The 6,813-nt window shown below is 50.2% G+C and overlaps 1 protein-coding gene across 4 annotated transcripts in view; it reads left to right on the top strand.

Moving 5' to 3' along the window:
- The window catches only part of LOC103129600 (disks large homolog 4-like), a 45,221-nt gene that overhangs the window by 15,213 nt on the left and 23,195 nt on the right, over nt 1-6,813 (top strand). The window lies entirely within an intron of this gene.

The raw sequence follows: 6,813 nt of genomic DNA, 5'->3' as shown, positions 1-6,813 counted from the left end.
TGAAACACAATTAACTTAAAACATAATCGATTTGTTTTACCATTATCTGAAATCATTGAAAATCTATAACAATTAAGTTGTTACTACAGATCATGAATATAGAGTATATATTTCAAATATACGTTACAGACATTGTGATTACAATAACACCAATCATTTCACCATTACAAACATATGTACTTTATAATCATTTCAATCGTTACAGACATATGCAATATTCCATTTCATTAATTGTCATTAAATCATCATACAAAGTCACTGTTGTCTCCCAGGCCCGTACTCCGTTTTCTGCGTGTACCTAGAGAGATCTCACACTCCCAGGCCACTTTTCTCGACACCCCCTCCGTGAGATCGAACGGTGCACCGCAGAAAATGCAAAGTTCAGTTATATAACTCCAATACTTCATCACAATGGATAGTCAGAATGTCCCTCTCGTAGCAAGTGACAGGAGAAGACGACGGTGTCCATGCATCCACGACCTCATAGTCCGTCAGATTCGATGGTGGGGAAATCCAAGCATCTGCATCCAGCACATCTCCCATCGTGGAGCTGCACGGCTCAGGGAGGTCGCAAAGCTGCAGCTGCGGCGGTGGAGGTGACGCAGATCCATCCATCTCCACATCCAGCTGTACGGATGCTGGAAAAGTGCAGCACGCCTCCAACTCCTCGAGCAGATCTTGGAAATCCCGAGCAAACGAAGGGGACTGCATCTGACAAATGCAGGTGATGTCAGAGCTTGTTTGACTGCTCTGATCCACGCGTGAAGGGGGAGGGGCATCTTCAGTCTGGCATGTTTGGTGAGATGAACTGAGAGGCCCAGCTTGGGTACCCTGATCGTGAGTTGCAATGCTGGCCTGACATCCGATGTCAACGAACACGTCCGGAGATGCCGGGCATACTGGTGGAATGGGGTCGCCAACTGCTACTACTCTGCCATCCATAAGGTGCAGAGTGAGAAGGCACTGGCGGGTAATCTGATTCTCCCAAAGCTTCTGAACAATGGGTAGCACCCGGCCATTCTCCAAAGGCGAAGTCTGAAGTGCATCATCAGCCTGGCCCAACGCAGAGGTCCACACGACTTTGTGGTCCCGCTCCAGGGATCTAGACGTAGAAGCCGCAATGTAAGGCAGGTCCTCACGTCCATGAAGGCAGAGGATAGCCGTTACATATTCAAGGTGTACACAGTCGTGACACCAACGGGTAGACGATGCAACCCATATGAACCCAGAGGATTCTGCGGTTGTTCCACATCCCACGCAGCAGATCGGTGCCTGGAGAGAAACAGCAACCTAGGTAACTTTATGATTAGTAGTTATCGATTAATCTTACTCACAATGGGGAAAAGGGGTGAAAAGCGATAGCAAGAGCATAAAAAGAGAGCTGGTTCAAACTCGTGTGCCTCTCTGAGCCGCGAGCCATGGGGAATTTATCACAGGGGGAACATTGTCGGATACTTGCGATTCCTGATTCTGCACATACGATGAATCATGAAATATTGCCGCATGGGTCATTAGCCACACTATGATGGGCAGTGTGGACATCTTCTTCATCCAATAGAGGGTCACTAAAACCCCCCACCCTGTCACCCAGAGGGCTAAGATCGCCCATCTCCGGAGCCAACGACGTTTGCCTTGACCTCTGATGGAGAAGGCCTGGTAAGCCAGGTAGATGAGAATAGATGTCGCCAGAAGACCCTCAACGATGGCGGTGAGAATTTTCAGTGGTGCAGCACGGTTGGCGTGGGTTCCTCCACAGACCAGCTCCATTATTAGGGCCGTCGTGTCGATGGTAAGCCAAAGACAGGCCACAGCTCCTCTGCGCCAGTTGATTCGGGTCCGTCCCATCAGATAACAGGCAAAAAGGGAGGGAGCATGGTCCCATCTTCGCAGAAGGAGGGGTCGTAGAAGGAGCTTTGCATACCCCTGGAGTGCGACAACTACCCTTAAGGGTTGCCCGGTAGTCCAGGACCCGGTGTGGCAGTAGACTACCCAGGCTAGGATGAACCCGACCTGCTCAAAGGTACTCACTTGAATTGGCTCAAAGGTCGGATTGGCAGAAGAGGAGTTGGTCGTAGAGTTGGATGACATGATGTCCCCGTGGTTGATGCTTGGTTTGGATCCTGTCTTGACAGCAGCTCTGACGAACGATGACTGGCTCGTCGGCACACAGTAGCTCACCTTTATGCAGAGTCAGGCTCCTCCTGCGGGGGGAGGGGCTTGTGATCCCTCCCCTTGCAACGACAAAGCGCCTTTAGCCACACCTCCAAAACAACCTTGCCTAGAACCATGGCAATAACTACGCCCAGGATGCCCAACAAATATGGCCACAGCATGCTCAGAGCATTAAGCAACCAATGCTCGATAATTGTGAGGCCTCCACCGACTACATTAGTGACCTCTTCCACTACGTCTGAGATGGAGGTTACCAGGGTAGATCCCAATGTCTCATACCAGCGACAGTCATGTTGATGTTTCCCTTTCCCACATTTCTGCCACACTTCTTTAGAGACATTGCAGGTGAGGTTGGAATAGAGAAGGTTAGGTCCCACCCAGTCAAATCCAGGGTCCACTTCTCCATCACACAGACTCTTCCGGAACGCATGGCCCTCTGCGAGAGCTATGAGGGTATCGGGGATGAAAGGAACGGGGAGGTCTAGGATACTTTTGCGCTTTTGGAGGTGATACCCCAGAATTGCATCAGTGCAGGTTTTACCGCTCACAAGCGCCCTCCGCCAGTTTCCTTGAACCTTCCTCCAGACCACCTCGGAAGCATGCGTATTGTACTCATCCGCATAGTGTTCTGTGCAGTGGTCTTCCCAACCACGGAGAGTTTGACAGGGCTTCCGGGCTAGCCCAATGATGCATTCGGTATTGTTACGAGTGCACACCATGCGCCAAGGTCTCGGGATGACATAGTTGTCAGGCCTCCAAAAAATCCCTGGCCAGATCATGCGGTCTTTAGAATAAACAGTGGCTATGTACTGGTATTTAATCCAGTAGTTGTTGGACTCGTTGAGGCATGGTATAACCCAGGCTTGTAGCTCTTCCTGTTGGAGCCCCCACCATTCCCAGTCCCAAGCTCGATAGTAGTCCTCATACCAAGCTCGGAGGACCATCTTCGCCGTAGGGAAGGTTTCGGGATCGGGACAGTGATATTTCCAGGTGGAGTAAAAGGTGTTACTGGTTTGCCAGAGGTCACATCTCGGGGAGGACATAGTCTTCACCCAATCGGTGTCGTTAAGACTGTCAAAAATCCTTTTGGCCACACACTTGTCAATTTTTGCAAATTGGTCTTTGGGAGCTTGTAGCAGGTCATCAGGAGTTGGTAGTGGCTGCGTACGCATATCGGCAACGTATGGTCCCTTCAACCCAGCAGGAGAGCGAACAGCCCCCTCCGGGAAATCTCCCCTAAAGTAGACTTGGTCTTTAGCTATGCTGGTCCAGGGGAATGAGTCATTCAGCCAGGTCTCAATTTCAGTACGCACTGCACTCGCACGAACCCATGAAAGTGACCAATACTCCTTCAGGGCCAAAGCTATGTGATTTTGGTCTAAGCATCTGAAGTATTTGTTCCAGAGGCATGAACTTAAAAGGCTGAACTTGGTTCTATAGCATTCTTGCTGGTCGAGCTGGTGTACGAACCTTGTGGGGCCCAGATTTATCAAGAACGCCGTGATGTTTTCCCAGACCAACGGCCCGGGCCGCTCTGTGGGTCGTGTCCGAACGCCGGTGCTGGTATTCCTCTTTTTGAACAGCGTCGAGGTGTCAACTACTTCTTCTTCACAATTTAAATGATAGTCTCCCCAAAACTCTCCTTTCGGGAGCCATGTCTTACAGCCTGAGGATCTATGTGGGGCTGAGTAGATTACCTCATCGTCCCAGTATCCCTGAAGTGGCAACAGCATCAGGGGTCGACAGGCCATGTTACAGTGCCATTCGGGCATGCCTCGGTCAGGGTGGATCCAGTTACATCTGACGGTCCGACGTTCTTTCTGATGCAAAATTCTTATCCAGCAAATTACTCCATCACTGAGAAACTCATGGTTGTAAATCTCCCATGTACGGTTCAGAAGGTCATCGATGGTGGAATCATTCAATTCATGGGCTCGGCTTTCCACATACTTTTTCCCATTGTCTTTGGCAAACTTCTGGGTTTGGTTCTGAATTGATGACCCGTTGTTCCATGGCACAAAGATAGAGATGGTACTTGTGTTCCAGCAATTGAAGGTTGCGTATCTGGAGCGTCCATAGGTGACCCTTGAATGCGTAAGATGCCAGGGCCCAACTCCGATGAAATATAGGATTGCGATAAGGATTGACGCAGCAAACAGTAAGGCTAGTAGCGTAAGCAAAGTTTTTATGTACAGTGGGGTTTCCGTTCTCGTGGTCCTTTTCCGTAGCAGGGGTTCGTCAGGGGTTTCCGAGTTATCATCGTTGTCAAAGTCAGCGTTGTCTTCCGAATCGGAGGTATCTTCTAGCAAAGTGGCTCTGGTATACATGCGTCTTAACCGGGTTTCTTCCATCCTGGTCTTTATGAAGATAGGACCAGTATCTCCCTGGGGTCTGGGGTATCGGGCTTGGTGCAGATCTGTTTCAAAGCTCTGATGCGCTGTCGAGCAGGAGCTCTTGTAGCTGCTCGTCTGGTAGCTCTCCCTTGCAGTAGGGAGTTATACACAGGAGATGGGTAGGGCAAGTTAGGTTCCAACCCCCTCCACACCCACTTCCAGAGGATCACCCTCCAGAAGTCAGGCTGAGGAAATGGGCCCTGTGCGGTGCCACTCCGTAGCTTGTCATCCCTCCAGGCCATGTGTCCGTACCCTATTGCTGTTGTTACTGAAACATAGGCACACAATGATTGCCCATGCAACGTCAATCTCGTACGATATCCCCAAGACGTCGGAGTGAAGATCCTCTGGTGTGGCGGATTTGGATAAACTCTGTCCACTTCCAATCTCAGTGGGAGCCTGGTGTTATTGAAGACATAATAGTCTGGGTTTGCTTCCATCTTTATTATCATTTTCGCCATGCCTCGAGATGTGGTCCAAATGATCATGCTATTTATTGAGAGTTCACAATACTGTCCCTGTAACGGTTCCAAATAATGGGGACCCCACCGAACCCGCACTTCCTTCCCCCCAATCATCAGATAGACTGTATTAAAGATCCATGGAAGGTGCTGTGAACAGTCTGGTGTAATTCCATCATAGCTACGTGCGTCGGCTGATATTTTACCCTGCCAAATCGGGATTACCGAGGGGACAAAATAATATGGTTTCTGCCATGGACGTGGCGATGCCTCCTCGCTCTCTCCGACTTCTTTTACCTCTTGGAGATCAGGGGGTCGGAGGTAGGTGAGATGCTTAAGATAGTAAGCTTCTGTGAGCGGATAGGAGACAGTGAAATCTTCACGCGGCATGTCTAGTAGGATGGAACCGTTTGGGAGTTTCAGGAAAGGTCCTTTCTCAGAGAACCCAGACCAGATTTCTGGGCCTACTTTAAATAATTTGCTCACAAAATATTTTTTCCCACTTCGTTTTTTATTTTTCTTCTGACTGTTAGACTTGGTACCTCGGTCCCCTTTTTCCAGGGTATCCTTTAATTCTGACTTTTCTTCCTCCATGCTGATGTGAGTGTCTGCCAAGCGCTGGTCTTGAATTTCTTCTTGGGAGGTTCCAGATCTATGGTCGCGTAAACCTTTTCTTCATGCACCACCTCTATTGTTGCCCCTACTGAATATACTCCTTTATAAGGAATAGTGAGCATCTGCACTGACAGTTGAACTTTACGGGTGGTGCTAGGATCAGTGGGCGTTCTCACTCTGTGGGCCACGCCTCCAGGAACTTGGAATATTCCATCACGAAAATTGAGCTCCGCTGTTACAGTGTACAGAGCCGACTTTTCTTTGGGTCTCGCTGCATTGCTGCCCCACCCATCTATCTCTGTGGTGTAATAGTAGAGATCTGATGTACTTAATCCCCTTTCCCTTGGTACGTCCGGCAGGTCTGTCACCGCGACGGTGCAGTCGTTGATAACTTCCAATATTAGGTGAGCCCAGGTGGTCAATTCCCAGGGGCCCGTCCAGCCCCCATTAACAGCCTGCACTTTGGTTTCATCTGGGAGCAGACTTAATTCCTCAGCCATGGGGCGGTTTGTGTGAGGCCGATATACCCGGAAGACCATAGGGGAGTGCGTGGTACTTACTGGTGGGAACTGCAGCTGTGTTCGTGCGGGATCATAGGGCCAGGCAGAGTGGACAGAGTCCCACAGATAATCGTGTGGTCCCTCATCCTGCCGCCAGATCCACTGTTCTCTCCCGGGGGAGTCCTCTGGGGAGTTGGGAGGAGCAGAAGGCCCTGAATACCATTGAGCTGATGGTATGGGGCTTCCATAAGTACACTGAACCACTCCGTACGTCTGGAAGTACCGCAGCGAGCTGTAAAACCTCCTCACTTGCCAGCCGTCAGCTTCCCCTGACAGAGTCACCTCTCCTCCTTTGATCTGCTCACTGCAGACTGAACAGCTGCTCAATTCCTCTCCGTCCCATAGACAGGTGCATCTTCTTGGTTCTTCCTCCCGCCATCCCCACTGACTCACTAATACCAGCCGAGGCAGGTAGCCCATTCGACAGTTCCCACATATCTGGACATTCATGACAGAGACAGGGGAGACGGGAAGGTGTTGCAGTCTATTGGCTGTTGCTTCCTGTCGCCTGGGTTTGTCGCGACCTGGTCCCTCCCAAGTGATGGGGAGTTGACTAATTGATAAACACACAGGGCAGCGGTTCTTCGCTTTACTCCACATCAGCATTTCAGG

This window comes from Poecilia formosa, unplaced genomic scaffold, assembly GCF_000485575.1.
Source record: "Poecilia formosa unplaced genomic scaffold, Poecilia_formosa-5.1.2 Scaffold560, whole genome shotgun sequence".
NCBI classification, from domain to species: Eukaryota; Metazoa; Chordata; class Actinopteri; order Cyprinodontiformes; family Poeciliidae; genus Poecilia; species Poecilia formosa.
The sequence above is the reverse complement of the archived record's forward strand: the minus strand, read 5'-3'. Positions and strand labels throughout refer to the sequence as shown.